At 47.8% G+C, this 21,508-nt stretch overlaps 1 protein-coding gene and 1 pseudogene across 1 annotated transcript in view; one reads left to right on the forward strand and one right to left on the reverse strand.

Moving 5' to 3' along the window:
- Pik3c2b (phosphatidylinositol-4-phosphate 3-kinase catalytic subunit type 2 beta) overlaps positions 1-17,779 on the reverse strand; it is a 60,628-nt gene extending 42,849 nt beyond the window's left edge. Inside the window, exon 1 of the mRNA XM_027417615.2 lies at positions 17,385-17,779. The gene's annotated coding sequence lies outside the window, so the exon portion shown is untranslated. The remainder of the gene's footprint in view (positions 1-17,384) is intronic.
- Positions 585-703, forward strand: LOC113835961 (annotated as a pseudogene).
- Positions 17,780-21,508: the final 3,729 nt, after the last annotated feature.

A 21,508-nucleotide genomic window follows, 5' to 3' on the forward strand; every position in this document is an offset into this window, starting at 1 on the left:
AGTTCCAGGCAATCCAATACCCTGTTCTGACCTCCAAGAGCAGCAGACACTATGTAGTGCACATATACACATACAGGCAAAATGGCCATATGCATATAATAAAAGTACATAAACCTAAAAGTTAAAATTAGCAAAGAAAAGAGGCTATCTCTCATACACTCATAAACAGCTATTAGGAATGTAAAATGGTATAACTCCCTTGGAAACTAGGCAGCTTCTGACAGAGGCAACCACGTGTCTACCTACGACTCGACTCTGCACAGCTACACAGCCTTGTACACAGACTTTAAATATAGGGCTGGAGCAGGAAATCATCAGTAGAATGCTTGCCTAGCATGCACAAGCTCTGAGTTTGATACCCAGCACTACAAATAAATAATAAAGCATCCAGCACTACAAGTAAATAACAATAAGCCTCAAATGGTAGCTGTAGAAGCTTTACTTATAATATCTATCAGCAGGTGAATGAGTCTTTTGAAAATCTGAAAAGTCTGGGTAGGGACTGAGGCTGTTAGTAGAGTACTCATCTAGCATATTCAGAGCCCTGGGTTTGACCCCAGAAACACATAAAACCAGGTGTGGTGGTCTACAGCCATACCACCCTGAACACGCCCAATCTCATCTGATCTTGGAAGCTAAGCAGAGTCGGGCCTGGCTAGTACTTGGATGGGAGACAGCCTGGGAATACTGGGTGCTGTAGGTTTTTGCCAGGCTCTCTACAGAGCGAGTTCCAGGGCTACACAGAGAAACTCTGCCTCGAAAAACCACAAAAACAAAAGGGTTCAAGGCCAGCATGAGCAACATAAGTCCCTGTATCAAATAAAAAGGTGATCCACTTACTAATGTATGATTATAGCAATGAAAATGAATGAATTATTGACAAATGTAAAATCGTGGATGAATCTCAAATTAACTCTTTTGAATAAAACCTGCCAGACAAAGAGTATGAGTATGTATCATTGCATTTACAGGAAATTTCTGAAAATGCAGATTGAGCGACTGTGAGGAAAAACAGATGGATGCTTATCTGGGGAAGGAAAGGGAAGGATTACCATAAACCATAGGGAACTTTGGGGAGCAATGCATATGCTCATTATCTTATTTTGCTTTTTTCCACACCACTCCCTTTCTGCAGAGATCACAACTATGGCCTTCGCATGCTGGGCAAGCACTACCACTGAGCTATGTTGGCAGCCCATTCATTATCTTGCCGGTGGTGGTGATTTCACCAGTGTGTTCATATACCAAACTTACCATGTTGTACACTTTAAATATATGCTGCTTATGACACGTCAATTAAACCCCAGCAAAATATAAATGTACAACACAGCCTTACTTAGTAGACTTTATAATTATTCAAAGTTCAACAACAGGTGAGACAGGGTGCCTGAGTATGGATCTGCCAAAATATTGATCCTCAGCCCTTAGGAAGCCCAGGTCAGACGTCTTCAGCTGCGCGAACCTACCACTCACTCCGGGATTGGTACCTTCTGCTTCTGAAGTCACAACAAGAGAAGAGTCAGGAGGCACTGATCTAATGAACATAATGACAAGGTAGGTCTGTCCTGTGGTTCTGGAGCTGTAATTCAAGAACACAGAGGGTCTGTTCACAGCTACCAATGCCCACATACTCTCGACAGGTTAGATTTAATTGATCCGCAGTGGGGTAATGGTATTTAATAAAAACTCAAATAAAACAACATCCCAGGAGATCGTCTTGTGTCTGTAGCTGGGGGTGTGAAACAGTCACTTCTTTAACAGCATGGGGAGGCTCACAGTTTCACAAAAATGTCAGATAGTGTTCATTCTATAGGACAGCTTCACCCGAGGGGTTACACAGCCATATAGCAAGTTACTTATTCCTCATGACCACAGAGGTGAAAACTACCATAGGAAGGTCCAGATAGATCCGTGTGTTTGTGTGTCTTTTTTAAAACCCCACCCCAATCTGTCTCTGTAACTCAGGCAGGCTAACTACATAGCTGAAAATGACCTTGAACTCCTGCTTTTCTTGTCTCTGCCTCTCAAGCACTGGAATTACAGGTGTGTGCCACTACACCTAGGTAGGTCTAGGTGTGTGTGTGTGTGTGAGAGAGAGAGAGAGAGAGAGAGAGACAAAGAGAGAGAGAGAGAGACAGAGAGACAGAGAGAGAGAGAAAAAAAACAGGGATGGAGAGTAGGGCTTTGTACATGCTATGCAGGTGCTCTACCACTGAGGCACACCCCCAGCCCCTGAGTGGCAAGTTCGACTCAACTCAAAATTGGAGACAGGTCCCCCTTCAGCTGAGGTGCCTTTTAGGACACTCTAGAATTTGGCAGGACTCTGGTCAGAGCCATAGCTGGCTATGTGGATGTGTGATTTCTAGTGTACTTAGCAGGTCCCCAAAGATGGACTAGCCCAAAACAGCTGTCTTCCCTTTGCCTGCTGACTCCCACCCCCCACAGGATCTACAGATTACTTTTGACCCATGGTGGGGGTGGCGGGTGGCGGGTGGGGGCAGGGGGACACAGACATGACTCCTGGACCAGGACAAGATAGCCAGGTTTCATTATCCAGAAGAGGGAAAATGGTCCCAGAAAACAGTACCCTGGTGTTTTTACAGATATATGATACTAGAAAAATGTTCAATATAGGATTGACTGGGCCATCACGCTATATTACAGGGCCATACCCCAGCCCATTTTAAGATTTTTAATCCTGGCCAGGCGGTGGTGGTGCATGCCTTTAATCCCAGCACTCAGGAGGCAGAGGCAGAGGCAGGCGGATCTCTGTGAGTTCGAGACCAGCCTGGTCTTAAAAAGCTAGTTCCAGGACAACCTCCAAAGCCACAGAAAAACCCTGTCTTGAAAAAAACAAAAACAAAAAAAACAAAAAAAAACAAAAAAAAAAAGAAAAAAAAAAGAAAGAAAGAAAGAAAAGAAAAAGAAAAAAGAAAAGATTTTTTAATTCAGAAGGCAACTGTATTTTCAGCCTCGAGCAGAGTGTTGTGTGTGTGACACTTGCCTTGGCTGGGCACCATTGTGAAATAGGAAACTAAGGGCATGGACAATAATCTCCCAACTTCCTGCCTCTTCCCACACTATCCTAATCCACACTTGCATTCATCCCCCCTTCATTCCATCTGTCTCCTGCTGAGTACAGCAGGCTTCCTCTCATGCCCCACCCACTCGATCTTCTACAGGATAATGTTCCTTGGGTTTCAGGAGTTGCCCTCTTCCCACCTGGGTTTCCCACTTTGGCATATAAGCAATGCCTCTCCCAATTTAAAAACAAACCTATAGCCCAAACTCCCTCGGCTTTAGGGTCTCTCAGCTCTTTCTTCCATTCTCAGCTAAGCTTAAAGAAAGAGTGGACAATACCTCATGCTCCCTTCCCGGTCCTCACTGTCATGTGGTACCTGCTCCCATTAAAGCCACTCCCAAAATCCCTGACTGCCCAACTAGGGGGAATTCACATGTGTCCAGATATCACTTGTTCTAGTCCACTTGGCCCTCTAGGCCATTCCCTCCTTCCCTGTAACCTCCTCAAGTTCAAATTAACATCCTTCTGCAGAAAATGGCTGTGGAGTGGAGTTTAAGGATGGAACTTTCTAGCAATGATGATTTTGTAGATGTGGAAATGGGTAACCAGAGCACAGATGGTATCCTTTCCTAGGGTCCTTCCAATACAGAATGTTATTGGGTTGGAGTGGCATCGTCAAGGCAGGGAGGAGCACAGATGGACAAAAAAAACTATACAAGGTGCCTTCTACTTCTGAGATTCTTAAAGTCAGACACGCCTTCTGGTTCCCTAAAGTGAGACTTGCTAAGAATTCCAAAGTCATAGGAAAAGTCCAGGGGCAGCCCATGAGGCTACACTCCTCGGGCCCTTCCCACTCTAGAATTCAAACAGAAGAAAGACGAGCTACCCCTCTCTAACCAGCCCTGATTGTGGGCAAGGATACCACTAGGCTGTTGGCAGGGAAGTAAGGAGACAGGACAGACAGCATCACTGCTGACTCTGAGGTGAAATGAGGCTCAGAGAGCACAGAAAAGGGGAGGTCAGAGGGGACAGAATGCAGCAGTCAGTCAGGAGACAGTGAACTGGCTTCCTTTGAGAACTCAGAATTACATTTTCCATGCATGGGAACCAACTATTAAGTAGCGAAGGTCTCATGTTCCCTGCTCTTCCCTTCCCCAGTGGAATTTCTTCTCTACTACTCTTTGCTGGGCAGATGCATTGGAAATTGCTGTGGTCCATTGGTTCTAAAGAGTACTAGGAATTTTTTAAAAAAGCAAACAGGAGGCTGGAGAGATGGCTCAGTGGTGTGGTTAAGAGTACCGGCTGCTCTTCCAGAGGACCTGAGTTCAATTCCCAGCACCCACATGGCATCTCACAACAGTCTGTAACTCCTCCTGTTCCAGGGGATTCAATGCCCTCATATGGACATACTTGAAGGCAAAACACCAATGTACATAAAATAAAAATAAATAAATTATTTTTAAAAAGCAAACGATAGCCTGGGCTGTATATCTGATTGGTAGAGAACTTGCCTACCCTCTAAGAGGCCTTGTGTTTGATCCTCAGCACTGGAACGGAAGAGGGAAGGAACAAATTGCCATTTAGGTCTCAGGAAAGAGGAGAGTCACTGACAGCCAGTTTCCTCTCCTCACTTGCACACACCAATTTGTGTTCTTTTTCTGCTTAAGCATTTGAAAGTAACGCTATCAATACTTCAGTTTGACTCTCCTAAGTACCAGGGCAATTTATGTAAACAGAATGCTCTTAGCACACCCACAAAATGTCACACTCATAGGACAACACAGCCTCCTCCATAGTCCAATAGTCCACATTCGAATGCCTGTAATTGTCATCTGGGAAGTGTATCAAACATATAAACTCCCGGCCCCTCCCTTGAAGGTCCTGAATCAATAGGTCGAGTCCCTGGGCTTCATGTATTTCACTAGTCTCTCAAGTGATTTGAGGTTTAGCAAATGTTTTGAGGTATAGCTGGGTTGATTGACACCATACCTGAGGAGTTCTCTAGAAGACAAGAACTGGGTAAAAAGACATCGTCCCCCCCCCCCAAACATAGGACAGTCAGATGGTGAAGGAAAAGAACATGATCATGGTCAAGTAGATTGGTGCCAGGGTCCAAGCAGAACCAGGCAACACACGCAGTCTATACAGAGGCCCACAAATGACAAGGGGCAGGCTGGGAGGCAATGCAGCCCAGGCAGAAAGCCAGGAGAAAGCAGACCCTCCCTCCTGTGAGCCTATGCCAGAGAGGGAGCCCCAACCCCCACTCCCCCAGACAGAGAAGCTTCCAGCTATCTCACTGTAGCTCTCTGCTCAAGATCTGAGGAACTTAAGGACTCTGGGTTATTTCCTCCCCAAACTCCTTCAAGCCAGAACTATCCCCCAATGGTGCTGAAAATCAACAAATACAAGAAACATCCAGGCAACTGGAATGTAATTCCAGGGAGTTTTCAGTCCAGCAAAGGTGATAAACAGATGTAAATAATTCAACCCCTCTCAACGCTGGGCCCTCATAGGAACTCCTCTTGGTTATCCTGTTGTTGTCCTGTGTCATGGAGATCCTGCAACTTTGGGTCTAGGGGACCAGTAGCATCAAATCCATAGTGTAGCAGAAACCAGAGGCCTCCAACCAAACCAATGACTTTTTGCAATGAACAGTTTGAAGTAAAGATATATGAATAAAAGAGACTCACTGTGTCACACTACAGCTTCCATGATGAGATTGGTTCTCTTTTTTCTTTTCTTTTTCCTCTTAAAGTTTATTTTATTTTATTTTCTGGGAGTAGGTTACAAGGGCAGAGGGCAGATAAGAAGGGACAGGGAAATGAATGGGATAGAGATACATGATGTGAAAGACACAAAGAATAAGTAAAAAGGAAAGTTTAAAAAAAACAATAATAATTCAACCCCTGCTTGGGGCATGGAGCCTGCAGGGAGACAATGTACATCCTGGTAGCCCTCGTAGGGCAAGAATAACGGAGCGCTCTCAAACAAGACTTTGGAGGGTCTTGCACTCACACAGCCTTGAGCAACCTACTCAGGAAAGATGACCATTCGAGGACTGTCACCTCCCTCAGGACACAGGGTCCAGGGATGGAGGCCATACTTGTTATTTTTGTTGTTTGCTGTTTTGTTGTTTGTTTGCTTGGCTGACTTCTCCTCCTCTTCCTTTTTTTCTTTCCTTTTTGTTTGTTGAGACAGGCTCTCCATATGTAGCTCTGGCTAGCCTAGAACTTGCTATATAGACCAAGCTGGCCTAAAACTGACAGAGATACACCATTTTTTGCCTTCCAAGTGCTGGGATTCAAGATGTGTGCCACCATGCCCTTCATTGTTGTTGTTGTTGTTGTTTGTTTTGTTTTTGAGACAGGGTCCCATGAAGCTCAGGTTTGCCTTTACTATGTAGTCAAGGCTGGTATTGAACTCTTGTTCCACCTTGCCTCTACCTCCCAAATGCTGAAATTACAGGTATAACCCAGCACATGTGGCTTTCCACAAGGATTTAACCTCTTTGCCTTCCAGATTTTTCTCTCCAAGGAAGACCTCTGGCTGTATTCAATACCCACACAGAATTTCAGAGGTTTTCCTTAGGAACCCATGTCCGACTCCTCACACCACACACCTGCTGCCCTGCTCTTCCTCAACTCCAGCAAGAACAGGGACCATCACCAAGTCCCTGGGTCTCCTGCCAGGAATCCAACTCCTTCCCCAGGAAGAAGATCAGAAAGGTCCAATCCCTGCTTCTGTATTTAAGCCCTGTGCTCAAAAGTTTTTGATACAAGCTTTAGTCATCTGAGAGGAGGGATTCTCAAAGGAGAAACTTGGTTCATAAGATCAGGCTGTAGGAAAGCCTGTAGGGCATTTTATTAATTAGTGATTGATATAAAAGAGCCCAGGCCACTGTGGGTAGTGCCACCCCTGGGCAGGTGGTTCTGGGTTCTACAGGAAAGCAAGCTGAGCAAACCCTGGTGAGTAAAACAGTAAGTGGCACTCCTCCATGCCCTCTGCATCAGCTCCTGCCTCCAGATTCCTGGCAGGTTTGAGTTCCTGTCCTGACTTCTCTCACTGGAGTGTTACCGGGAAGTGTAAGCAGAGTAAACCCTTTCCTCCCCAGTTGCCTTGGGTCCTAATGTTCTATCAGCAATAGCAACCCTAACATAGACAAGCACACACTGCATTGCATACATGGTCATTCTCTTAGCTGGCCTATATTCTCCTCTGCGGTCGGTGTTCATTTAATCCCTACTAAGAGGGTCCGCATCATTTCCCTTGCTAGTGTCCTTTTAGCCAAATGAAAGCAGCTTCATTCGGTTCATTGTTTCCACAGCTCCTGCTTTCTGCTCCCTCTCTTCCTTCACCAAAATCCCCCAAACCAGACAGATTCCTTCAGTCCATCCTCGGATTCCCTCTAAAGGGCACAGGATTGTTCCCATTCCTCTGCCTCCAGAGAAGAGAGGTGGGATGGGGCTGGCCAGGGGAGCTCCCAGGAAGACTACCTCTTACCAAACAAGGCCTCCAGCAGAGGGAATTCTTGGGCCCCATTCCAAGCAACTCCCACACCACCCCATCCTAAATCCCCCAAACCACCACATGTCCATACACTGACAGTGAGGAGCCCTGGTCTCCTGACAGCACTATAGGGACTATGTTCTGGAGGTGGACAGAGAAAGATGGGTACTGAGGGAACAGGGCACAGGAGCTCTTTATGCTTTGCCTCACTATCTGCCATCTTCCTCCTCAGCTTAGCTTCAACACACTGCCTGCTTCATGCAAACTGAAGCCTCCTACAAAACCCAGACAGTCACCAGCCTATAGTCAGTTTCCCCAGCTCATATGCCATGGAAACCAGTTTTCTGGGATTCTTTAATGGGTGGGAAAAATTCCCAGAAAAAGCCAGCACACGAAACAGAGGCCACCAATAGGTTACAGCTGCTCCTCTCCAGTCAGGCCAGGGGACAAAAGGGACACCCTGCTTGGATTGGAGGCTTCCCTAGAGGGAAGAACATAAGGTAGAGTGCTGGCCACCTCACTGTGCTAGTGGTGGCTTCTGAGCCCCTATTAGAGCCTGCCCAGAGCAAGGAGACAGTGTTGAAGGGTATGTCAAGATAGGTCCATGTCCAGGTAAGAGGATGGGAATGTATTTTGGGGCAATTGCAGAGACTTGGGACTAGCTAGAGGACAGAGAGACAATGCCTGGAGGACCTTCTTTAAAAGGCGAACATCTTTGCTGGATCCAACAATAGGGGAAACCATTAAATTGTAACAATTTCTTGACTGTTTTCTGGTAACAACTTTCCTAGAAAATCTCCCTTCTTGGCAGAGGCAGGCATATATCTGTGAGTTCAGGGCCAGCTGGTCTATAAAGTGAGTCCCAGGACAGCCAGGGCTATGAGGCCCTCACTGCGCTGCTTCAGAGTTGGGAAGGAGCCATAGACTTGATGTGGAGGAGACTCTTGCTTCCAGTCCTCTGCACACGCACGCCAGAACTCTGGGACCAGAAGCCTCACAGAGCGAGACCCAGAACAACCAGGCACATAGAGCAGAGAAAGCCAGTAGGCATCCCCCTGTGGTAGTCCTATCTGTAGGTGACTGGTTATAAGTTTGAATGTGGGGACCGGTGGGCAGTGACAGGCTATGTGGGCAGTGGGCTGCCAGCAGCTGTCTGCCACTTGCTTGGCCCTGAAAAGAACTTAAGCAGAAAGGGCTGCAGGTCAAACCACCATTCATGAGGATCGGAAGAGGAGCTCACCAGCCCTGATGCCGCACCAGAAGCTAGCTTCTTTTGGGGTAGCTCTATCTCACGTGTCTCCAGGCCCTGCTCGCTGTCTTCCTTCTCCTACCACAGGGTTCTCCAATCAGCGGTGTCGCCAGGTCGTCACACAGTGGAGCATCTTCAGTCCCTGCTCACTTTCCTCACATCATGTTGACCCCTGACAGACTATAGCCATTCCCAGGCAACCAAAGCTGTAGGGATCACACAAATTGAGCATGCTCCCGAAATCTCCTTTAGCCCCACACCCACACCCATGCTGCACATACCCTTTGTATCTCCTCCTACTCCAGGCTTATCCCATGTCTTCCCCTGTTCAGACTGTATACTCACTGCCTCACAATCCCTACACCCCTACACCTTGCTATCACTCTGTATTGCCCCACTCCTTATATCTTCCTAAATCCCCTACACCTCCACTTTCTGTATCTACATCTGCAGACCCTCCATACCCTCACCCCACCATCAGATGCTTCTTCTTCTTCTTCTTCTTCTTCTTCTTCTTCTTCTTCTTCTTCTTCTTCTTCTTCTTCTTCTCCTCCTCCTCCTCCTCCTCCTCCTCCTCCTCCTCCTCCTCCTCCTCCTCCTCCTTCCTTTTTTGAGACAAGTTTTCTCTGTGTAACAGTCCTGGCTGTTCTGGAACTCCCTTTGTAGACCAGGCTGGCCTCGAACTCACAGAGATCGCCTGTCTCTGCCTCCCAAGTGCAGGATTGAAGGCGTGTGCCACCACTGCCTGGCAACCATTAGTTTCTTAAGAGGAGAGAAATGGCTTAGACTCTGAGGTCATATTCTTAGTGTCACTGGCAAGAAGTCATCTGAGGAAAGTAAGTAGCCCTGAAGAGAAAGACAAATAGCCACCCAGATTTAGGGGCAGCCCTGGCCCTTCCCATGCAGTGTCTACTTTCTCTGCACCCCAGGAAAGTACAGACCCCAGACAGCCTGTCCCCAGAGGTCTCCAGGACCTCTTGGGAGTGCCAAGAAAGGCTAGTTATTTCCTGATTCAGGAAGGCATGAGGAAACCATAGCATCAACACAGGAGGAGAAGAACAACACAGACATGAGAAGAGAAAGTGAACCAGTTTGCATCTTTCACTCAGAAAAAAAGTCCCCATTAAAATAGAATACTTACAGGCATTAGATACTAATTTGGACGGGGTGTTAGAGGCCAAGGTGTGAATCCCTCCAGGGCAATTTGCATTTAAAAATCAGAGAAAAGGAGAAATCCCAGCCCACCAGGCCGTGGAAACCTTGGTGGGAGGGATAATCATTCATCAGAGACAGGTGGGAAGTTTTTCAGTGCAGGTATCCTTGTCTCTACTCCTGAGCCCACAATCCCTTGCTTCTCTCTAGAATGATCTCCTAGTACTGCTCATTGGGTAGCCTGTCTCTTGGAGTCATTGATCCCTCCAACTCCAGTCTTCCTTATTCTCAGTACAGCCTGATCCAGGTGGCCACCAGACCTTCCCCAGTGGCTGCACAGCTTCCAGCTGAAGGCCCTCCTCTCCTTGATGCCAACACAGAGGATAGCCTAATCATGTTCTAAGTCAGTTAAGGACCCAAACTAGAGTGCTGACCAAGAACTCAATGGTATCCATTCTAATAGAGGAAAAAGCCCCATTCAGGGTTACAGCCCTAAGAGAATCTAAGAAATAAGATATTCTGGAGATCCTCAGTGCCCGGGACCTTCAAGCCACAGGAAGAGATTGGGGAGCAAGCAAGGTTGTGATGGTACCAGACCTCAAGAGGTCCTGCCAAGCTTCCCCAGATTCACCTGGCTAACCTTGGACATGTGGCAGTAATAAGTTAGTTTGTATCCAACCTTTCATCTGTAGTTACAGAGGGGCAGGATCTGCCCAAGCCCTGTTTCACATCCACACCTGAATCACACCTAGCTACCTATGTCCCCCTATACACACACACACACACACACACACACACACACACACACACACACAACACACTTTCTCTTTCTCTTTCCCTTCCTACCTACCACTCAAAATCCTTAGACACTCCCCCTGTAAATCTTGTTCTCAGTCTCCTTATGCTCTGTATGTATGCCATGCATGCCTGCTCAGTGGGAGCCTTGATAACCATAAACACCTTGTGAACAAGGATCCACACCTTTGCCTGGTGTTCAAGAGACTGCTTCAAGTCTCTGTAGTAAGGTCATAAAGAATTTCAAAGAGGGAAGTGATGGGTGGTGTGGGAGGAAGGTGTCAGGCAGTTTGGTGCTACTTTATAGGTAAGTGATTTAACACCTTCCTGCCATCTATAACCCCCAATTTGCATAAGAAGGTTCCAAGGGAGAAAGAGCCTAAATCTATTCTTAGTAAAAGGGTCACTTAGCAGAAGGGGGTCCACCTGGCTCTATAGAGCATACTCACCAGCTCCTTCTTTATGGGACCTACACCCAGGGTCTCCCAAGGGAAGCAGCAGGCACAGGACTTTCTCAGCGGGGATCAGCTGATGTGGCTTGCAGTTTGGGTGAGTGTACCCAGGGTGTGACTGAAGGCCAGGCACCCTGGAGCAAGGAAATCCACAGGAGCCAGGGAAATACCTCACAACACATAAATGCCAGTGTGCTTTGTCAGCAGTTGAGGGAGGGGTACAGAGGCAGTGAAAGGAAGGAGGAAATTGGCCTTTTATTCCTCTGGTATTTTGTGCTAAGTATTGTCTTATTGATCCGTACAACAGTCCCTAAATGTGGATATTATTATACTTATTTTACGGGTGAGGAAACTATAAAACAGGGAAGGGATTAAGCACTCTGCCCAAGGTCACAGTACCAGGAAACAAGGGTTAAACTGAAACTCGTGTGAACCCAAAATTTATCAACCTCTCCAAACTAACAGGGGAAACGAAGGCTCACATGGAAACCCAGGCTCATTGCACTGGACCAAATGGTCACATTAATGTTGGTAGTCATTCTGGAACATGCCCCCATGCTCTCCCTCTACACCACCAGAATACCTTCATTTGACCAGGCCACTCAAAAAAGGACCAAACCAGGCATCACACACACACACACACACACACACACACACACACACACACACCTGTAAATCTCAGCACTGGAGTTGGAGAGAGGCAGGAGGCACTGGAGTACGAGGTCAGCCTTTACTATGTAAGCCCCTCTTGCAAAAACCAAACCAAACAACAACAAAGACCAAGTTCCCTCTTCAATATTCAGATTCCTTCCCTCAAAGCAAACAAACCAGACCAGGACTTGGCAGAGCAGGCCTGCAACCCCGGCACTTAAGAGCTTTGGGCAAAAGGGTCAGGAGTTCCGGGCCAGCCTCCACCACATAGTGAGTTCAAGATGTCTGAGTTTTTGACACCCTGTCACGAATAACCAAAAAATAAACAAACAGAAAAAGGGGCTAGAGATAGGCCAGTGGCTAAGAGCATTTGCTGCTCTTACTGCTCAGTTTCTAGTATCCATAGTGACAACTGCACATAACTCTAGCTTGGGGGCTTCAACGCCTCCTTCTGGCGTCCACTGGCAGGTGGCCATATGTGCACATATACACATATGCAAAAATAGACAATTCTTTTTTTAGTTAAGGAAACATTTGTCTCTCCCCTTATTTATCAGGTACTCAAGAAGCTTTATCCCAGGTCAGCTCCCTGCAGGCTCCCCCAAACCCTGAGAGCTACTAAGCATTTTCCTGGATTTTCCTACATACTGCCACTCACATGACCCCTCTTCTGGCATCCACTCTCCCTCTGCAAGTACCAGTCCTAGTGCAGAACCAACCTGAGCTCGGCTTCCCTCACTGAAGCTGCTCTGTCTCTTTAGGACATCTCCAAAATCTTCCTATCTCCTTATACACTTACATGTGGTACCACACTAGTGATTAGAATAAAATAACTTTTATTCCTGTAGGTATTTACTGCTAAAAAGCATTTCATAGATATTAGTCCTCTAAACTGGTTTTGTTTCTGTGAAACAGGGTCTTATACTGTAGCTGAGGCTAGCCTGGAAATCACTATGTATCTCACATTGTCCTGCTTCAGCCCGGCAAGCCAAGGCTCAGAGATGGCTCAGTGGGTGAAATCACTGGCTGCTCTTGCAGAGGATCCAGGTTCAATTCCCAGCACTACATGGTGGCTCACAACCATCTATAACTCTAGTTCCAGGAGACCTGATGCCTTCATTTGGCCTCCGTAAGCATGTAGTACACTTACATATACGAACTCATACACATAAAAACAAACAAAAAATCCAAGTAAATTAAGACACTAGCCAGCACAAATGACTTGGACATGTTTTCGAACACTGCTAACTATCTTGCTAGGCCTGGTCTTTTTCTGTAAAGGGAAACAGTTCCATTACCAGCCACCTCACCCATTTCCTCTAAGGTTGTGGAACAGGGAGAGGATGCTGAGATGACGCTAAGAATACTACAGATGGGGAGGCTTTAGCTGTCAATCATTTATCATATGCTCCCACTTTTTTGTGAACTTGAACTTTTGCCCAAGGGCATCATTTTCCCCCCTTCTTTGTGGGGTCCAAAGTACAGCTAAGAAAAAATCCTTGGGCCAGTTTGGTGGCACATGCCTTTAATGCCAGCACTCAGGAGACAGAGGCAGGCAGATCAAGGCCAGGCTAGGTTACATAGTGAGTTTGAGGTCAGCCTGGGCTATAGAGTGAATTCCTGTCTCAAATAAATAAAAACACAAAAAGTCTGTGGTGACAATTCTTAGTGTCTGGAATGGGTTGGGAAGGCCCAGGTAAGGGAGAGAAGCAATTTTTGGAAGAAGGTATAGTGAGGAGAGGAGGGATGCAGGTCCAGTGAGGGGATATATTTCCAAAGAGGCATGTGATCTTTGACTTCTCTTTGAAATGTGATACCACGAGAGGCTTCCTCTAGGGAGTTCTCAGGAAGAAGGAATAGCAGCTAGAGTCCGGAGTCTGCTTAACCAGGGTGAGTAAATTCCATTCCCTGTGCTCTGAGGGGAATTTCCCAACAAGGAAGCCAGTGACGAGGGAGTGACGGGGCTGGCTAAAGAGCTAGCTGAAAGAGCAGAAGAGCAGGTTCTGTCCTGAGCCCTGGTGCCAGCATCAAATTCCAGTGCTGCTAGCAAAGCTGTGACCTTGAAGCCACTTCTCAAGGAGGTTATCGTCAAGGTCCTTCTCAGTTCTACCACTTCATACAATCAGAAGAAATAAGAATCATCCATCACATTTGTTTTACAAAACCAGACACCAGTGGCTGGGGAGATGGCTTAATGAGGGGTGGGGTGGGGGAGAGCTTGCTGCTCTATTCTGGGAGCTGAGCTTGAGACCTCAGGTAAAAGCCAATGCCCTAGTGCTGGGCCATGAATGGGAAGCAGAAACAGGAGGATCTCCAGGAGGAGCCAGCTGGCTCATGGTTTACTCATCAGCAAAGAAATTCAGGCTTAAACAAGGTGAAAGGCAGGACTGACAACTGAAGGTTGTCCTCTGACCCCACATGCATGGTATGACATATGAACATACAGATACAGACAGACGGACACACACACACACACACACACACACACACACACACACACACACACAGAGAGAGAGCAAATATATCCAGTTCGAATATACTGAAACATTAGAAAGCTGTCCTTCTTTCCCCAGAGCCTTCTAAGCCCAGATCCACTACCAGCGTTGTCCAGAAGATGACAAAATAACTCGATCTGGTTATCCTTATAGGGGAAGCAAGTGAGATGGGAGTCTAAGGAATTCTCACATTCACGCTTGCACTTCCGAACAGCAGGGAACTAAAGAGGCCTTCAGCAGTGCTGGGGCTGGGTGTGGGAAGCATCTTCCTGAGCCCCTGTCCTTAAGAAGCATTTTATCTAAGGTGGCTCCAGTCTGGTGCCATCTTTTGGGCATTTAGGGAATCTATAACAAATGCATTCTGCATCTCTGCTGTCCACCTGTTCTCTGTCTCTTATAGTGACACTGAGCTATGAGCATGGAATATGCAGAAAGCTTTCCTGCTTCAAATCCCACCTCTGTCACATACTGGCTGGCTGATACCAGTGTTAGCTGTTATGGTTGTTTTGTTTTGTTTTGTTTTGGGCCAGGTCAGCATTGCCCTGTCTGCAGACAGTAGGCAGCCTTTGGGAAGTCTTTCTCCCAATTCCCTACAAACACTAAATAGTCTCTCTCCCAGTTCCCATCTGTCAGCTCTATTTAAAGAGGAACACACAAGGAATAGTATTTATATTTTCACGCCACACTTCCCTTTCTCAAAAGGGAAAGGCTCTGGAATGATCCCTACTCCATATTCCCCTCAAACTACTCCATATCCACACACGCCTGACTGTTCCTCCTCTCTTAGGAAAGATGCTATAACCAACATTTGTGGGGTTCTTTGCAGTTTTCTGACTGCTTTTTAAAAATTATTGATTTATTTTATGTGCAATGCTGTTCTGTCTGCATGTATGTCTGTGTGAGGGTGTTGGATCCTCTGGAACTGGAGTTACAAACAGTTGTGAGCTGCCGTGTGGGTGCTGGAGATTGAACCCTGGTTCTAAGGGAGAGCAGCCAGTGCTCTTAACCACTGAGCCATCTCTCCAAACCCTTCTGACAGCTTTTGCACACATCATTTCATTTGGGGAAGCAACACATTTTAAACAATCCTATGAGCCATAGATACTTTCCCTCCCATTTTATAAATATGAAAATGAAGTCAAATTCACAAAGAGTCCATGTTCACAGGTCTAGAAAGAAAGTCTCATGAGGACTCACTCAAAGCCAGGCCCCATGATCACTTTCTCTACCATTCCTCATTGTGTGGACCAAGTGGACACCTGCAGGGGTGAGGGACAACTCACAACACCCCCAAAGCAGTGCACACTCCTCCATTTTTCTCTCCAATGGCCCCAACAGTCACACAACACCTGTAAAATGCAGGGGCAGGGCACCACAAGGGACCTAAAGGCCCACAAGGGTGTGGAGTTTTTGTAGGAGCACAATTAGGTCTTGGAGTGGAAAAAAAAAAAAAAAAGAAAAAAGACAGACATTGCAGACCACTGGGCAAATCCAAAGGATCACCCCAGAAAAATACCCAGGCCCCCAAATAAACCTTCCTTACCCAGAGTTCCAGTGGAAAGGAAAAGGGATAGGCTGCCTCTGGCCAGGCCTGGGAGTTCCATCAGTTTCAGACATACACACCCATGCACTCAGCAGGAAGCTCTGAACTACAGAAGCCAAACCTTGGGCTCACCCAAAAGCCAAAGGAGAAGCAGCCACAGCCTGGGCCCAGGGCTCTCCCTTAAAGCCACTATCTCCTCAGATGCTAGCTTTCAGGCAGGCCATAAAATGTGCCTCAACTTAACTTTTCAATGGACTCAGCACCAACTGGGACTGCCAGGCTCGGAAGGAACTTTAGTTCTTCAGGCCCACAGACAATGCTCTAGGAGCTGCAGCTGCAGCTGGAGAGAGAGAATATTTGTGGGTCAGGATTGCCATTCCTGGACCAGTTCTCTCCTGAATATCTTTCCAAGGCCTAAGGGAAGCAAATAGAGTAGGTTTTCATTCAGGACTGTTTCAGGGCTGGAATTCAGTGTAAATTGCTTACATCTGCTTGGCCATTCCTGGACAAGCAGGTAGTTTCGAGAAAGGAGGGGCAGTATTAGCCCACTTCTGGTAGCCCAGGTAGCCGGCTAAAGAGTCTCAGGCCTGCTAGGGCTCATCAGTCCAGTCTGCGGAACTCTCTGACCAAGGTGAATAAAATTACCAGGACAGCCAGAGACAATAGTACTTCCACCCTAAGCGTGACTGGTGGGCTGGGACAGGGAAACCACAAAGATCCCAAAAGGAAAGTGAGATGTAGGGCTATGTTGCCCTGAAGGAGCAAGAGCAATGGCAGATTCCACACACTTCAACCTCAGCCAACAAGGGTGTATGCACTAACCTCATGCATTTGGTAACCTCTTTCCACATCCCAGAAGCCTGCCAAGCCCCTGGACTCCCCACCCCACCCCAGCTTGGCAGCCTTGTCGGGGCTTCCAGCTTCTATCACACCACAACACCAAAGCTGCTGCTGTATGGAAACGAAAAAACGAGGGACAAGTACAGCTCCAAAGAGGAGCTCTTTCCTGGAGGGGCCGGGGACTTGGGCCAGAGGGTCCCAGTCTCTCCTGCAAGCTTTCAGTCTTTTGCTGCTGCATTATCCTTATAAGGCCAATCCTACCCTCCTCCTGGCCGAAAAATGTACACAGTCCGGAGGGTGGACGCTGACTTCTCACCCGCTGCACAGGAAGCGCCACTCCTATCACCCCCACTCCAGGACAGGTTTTGTTCTTAAACAAACTAATAAACAAATCGACTCCAAAGCGATCCCCTGGCTCAGCTCGCCCTACAGCTGCACCCGGGAAGTGTGTTCCGATGGAGGCGGCGGTGGGTGACCGCCCGCGAGGCCGCGAGTGGCTGGTGCGCCATGGGGTGGGGGCGAGCAACCTGCCGGGCGCCGGGGACCGGCTGGGCTCTCGGCGCTGCCATTGTTGCCCCTGGTGCTGGTGCTTCGGGGAGGGAGCTCTGTCCTCGCCACACCGGCTAGCTGGGCGCTCTGCAGCCCCGGGGCGGTGCTCACCGCCGAGTATTGGTCCTACCTGCGCTGGTCGCGGTTTCTGCCGCGACACCCTGACTGTCGTGGCTGGGCGATGTGGGCTCCCACGCCCCGGCTCGCTCGGAGGCTCCAGAAGGCGCCAGCCCCCGTGTGATGTTCAGTGCAGCCTGCTCCTCTCGCCCGCCCCACGCCGGCTCTGGGGTCCCCGCTGCAAGTGGACGCACCGGCAATCGACGGGTGTGGGAGCCGGTCCGGGGCCCGGTGCTGTCTGCCGGGAGTGTGCACGAGCTCGCAGTCAGGCGGCCCCGGGTGAGACAATAGCGCGAACGGCGGGCGAGCGTGGAGAAGCCATCTCCCGGACAGCCGGCGCACTGCACGGCGTGCGAGGCTCGCCAGCTCCTGCCAGGACCGCGGCCCAGGCCGCCGGCAGCAGCCGCAGAGCCGAATCGCCTAGTCGACCGAGCTGGGAAGGCGGGGCGGCGGGAACCTGGGCCCCCTCCCTCCCTCTCTTACTCCCTCCCTCCCTGCCTTCCTCCCTTCCTCCCGCCTCCGCACCGTGCTCGGCGTCCTGAGCGGACCCCGGGGCCAGCAGTCCCACTCCCCGCTAGCAGATGGTCGTCGCTTTCTGGGCTGGAACCCTTTGCTTTGAGGTCAGGTGAAAGCAAGCTAGATCACCCTATTGGAAGGGACACGGGGTGGGCGTTCAGCTACCAGTTTGAGGAATTTCTCTCATAATTATGCATGCTAGGGATGCCCGAAAGAACTACCACCTTGATGGAGGAGGTGCAGGTGGGGAGGCTGTGTTGGCACTTTTCTCCCCGGTTTGCCCAAGGGCGGTCTTCCAACCTGAGGCGGGAGGAGAAGCAGAGGAGCCTCCAAACCAATTAAGATAGGAAGAAAACTTTGAAACTGTTATTTTCTCTGAGCACCTCCCTGAAAGCACCCGTGTCAAGCATTTTCCTAAAGGCTCCACCCAGTACTGGCCAGCTTCACGTTTGCATCTGGTTTGCAAAATAACTCCAAATACCCTTTCCTCAACCATGGATCTTGTCCTCTGCTGCCTTCCTTTCTTGCCCCCTCCCTTCCCTGCCACATTGTGAAGATCATGGTTCTCAGCCTTCCTTCTCAGAACCCCTTCAGGCGTTGGGGGATCTCAGCTGTGATGCCCACTGCCCCCATGGAAACAGCTGCTAAGCATACCTTGTCTCGCCTCAAGGAAATACTGAAGATGCTACCATTCCAGTCTGGTAAAGTCAGAAATGTCTTTATAAAGCATATGGGGCGTTTAATTTTTTATATGAAACTCTGCAATAAACCTAAGCAGCTCTCCAGGAGACAAGGGCTTCTTAGGCTGGAAAAAGTAGAAGCTAGAAAGAGCTCAGAAAGATGATAACCATGTAGTAGGAAATGAGTTTAAACAAGTAGAGGAAGTCTATGTGGTCCTACGGAGGAGAAAGCAATGCAAAAAGTGAGTTCACAAGCTGGGCCTGGTGGTGCAAAGCCTCAATCCCAGCACTTGGAAGGCAGAAGCAGGCAAATCAGGCAGCTCCCCAGTGTTGTGTAACTCTGGGGGTCTGTTGCTTTCTTCTGGCCTCTGCAGGCATGTGCACACACCCATACAAGCATACACATAGTTTAAAAATAAACTAAATCTTAAATAAAATAAAGTGAGTTTGCAGTTCTAAATTATTGGGGGAGAGTATTGTTGTGTTTTCATTGAGGAAGAGGAGCCTGTGGGAGTTAGATGAGGCTCCAGAGGTTTGAAGAGTAAAAGACACATTCTAGAAGTGTGTCAGCCAGAGGAGAACTATAATGCAGTAGACAGAGGAGTATGAGGGATTACAAAAGGTATTATTATTTGGCACCGGTTTTCACATGTAGCTCAGGCTGGAATTTGAACTTGCTATGTAGGCCAAGCTGGCTTCAAAGTCATGATCGTACTGCCTGTCTTCTGCGTGCTGAGCCTCCTCAATTGGCTTGGTTTTCTTCTAGGAAAGAAACGTGCTCATAGGTTGAAAGGGAAGACCAAGAGGAGAAAGGAAGAGAATGAAAACTGTCCCAACTGAGAAAAGGAGATGGGACTGAAACTTATGGGATATGGATGCCTGGGATGTCTCTGAGTAGAGACACTCATGGGCAGATGGCGTCTGTAGACTGGTACATCTAGAGGCTATACCCTGAGGAAAAATAGTTACTCCTTGATAATCTCTAAGCAATCTGTGAGAGAAAGGGAGTCAAACTAGAAAAGAAAGCTGGGCATGGTGGCACAGCCCTTTAATTCTAGCACCTGGAAGGCAGAGGCAGGTAGACTTCTGAATTTGAGGCCAGCCTGGTCTGTAGAGAGAGTTCCAGGACAGCAAGGATTGCACAGAGAAACCTTGTCTCAAAAACAAACAAACAAACAAACAAACCAAAAAAAAAAAAAAACCAAAAGATAGAATTGAAGACTTAAGGAAATGGTTAAAGTTAAATGACCATAAAAAGAAACTTCAGTTTACAAAAGGTCCTGGCTTAATCCCCAGCACCAAGAGGCCACTTAATCCCCAGCACCAAGCAAGAAAGGGCTCGGAATGGGGACAGCATCTGCTTACAGCTAGCATAGAAGTCACAGCTATGCTATGCAATACTATCTGAATGTTCTGTAGCACTTAGACACCCAGGTACAGCACTGAGTCAGAGTTGAAGGTCTGTGGGATAGGTACAGCAGAAGGATAAAGAAGAGGGCTCTTGCCAGATGCTGGTGATGCACGACTTTGATCCCAGTACTAGGGAGGCAGAGGCAGGTGGGTCCCTGGTCTACACAGGAAGTTCTGGTACAGCCAGGGCTACACAGAGAAACGCTGTCTCAAAATAAATAAATAAGTAAAAATTTTTAAAAAATGAAGAAGAAAAGAAGGAGGCAGGAGAGGAGGAGGAAGAAGGAAGCTCTTAGCAAGATTTGGTACCTAAAGAAGGAAGTGAAGTTGAGAAAAGGCTTTGAAACTTTTAAAAGTTCTTTTTTAAAATTTATTAATTGATGCTCCTCCGCTCCAACTAGCTCTGTAGATCAGGTTGGCCTGGAACTCAGAGAGATTCCCCTGCCTCTGCCTCCTGAGTGCTGGAATTAAAGGCATGTGCCACCACTGCCTGGCTTAACTGATTTTTTTTTTTTTTTGACATCTTTTACTATGTAACCTTGGCTGGTCTGGAACTTGTTACATAACCAGACTGTTCATGGATAGAGATCCTGCTTACCTCTGCCCCTGGAAGGGAATTAAAGGCATGTGTCACTACAAATAGCTTTACTATAGTTTTGAAACTTCTGTATTCATGAAGCCTACAAGAGTGTCTGGCACATATGGGTTCCTATAACTTCAATTAAATTCCTGAAGAAAGTCTTTGAGTGTGAGACCTTTTGTAACTGGTCCTCACTCTAGCCTCACAGGACAAGTCCTTGTCTCACTTACTGCTGTCCCCAAAATTGACACCTGCCACACTGTATTCAATAGATGTATGTTCTACTTGGTAGGCAGAACTTCCAGCAGGGGGGGGATGGCTGTTTCTTTCTTTCTTGGATTTTTGGAGACAGGGTTTCTCTGTGTAGCTTTGGAGCCTATCCTGGCACTCGCTCTGGAGACCAGGCTGGCCTCGAACTCACAGAGATCTACCTGTCTGTGCCTCCAAGGTAATGGCTGTTTCTTAACCCCCACAGGAAAAAAAGGTGCTCTATAATAAGGCAAAAGGATTCTGCAGGTGTGATTAAGGTCTTGGAGATTAAGGAGTGAGATTATCACACTTTATCACTCTTGAATTATCCAACAAGGCCCAATCTAATCACTCCGGCCCTTAAAACTGGATAGTCTCTCTCAGCTGAAGTCAGAGGGGACAATGATGATGGGAGAAAGGTTAGAAAAATGAATGTTGCTAGCATTCAAGTTGTTGCTGGAGGTCCTCTGGAGATGAGGTAGGACAAGAAACAGAAGAAACACAGCCATGCTGTCACCTGGACTTCAGTGACAGTTGGGTGGACTTCTAACCTGCTGAGCTGTAAGGTCATGCTTTTTTGGGGGGAGGGGTTGGGGGATTGTTTTTGAGACGAAGTCGGATGTGGCCCAAATAGCTTGAAACTTGCTCTGAGGATGGCCTTGAACTCCTGATCCTCCTGCTCAGCACCTCCCAAGTGCTGAG

The sequence above is a fragment of the Cricetulus griseus genome, chromosome 5 (genome assembly GCF_003668045.3).
Source record: "Cricetulus griseus strain 17A/GY chromosome 5, alternate assembly CriGri-PICRH-1.0, whole genome shotgun sequence".
Classification (NCBI taxonomy): Eukaryota; Metazoa; Chordata; class Mammalia; order Rodentia; family Cricetidae; genus Cricetulus; species Cricetulus griseus.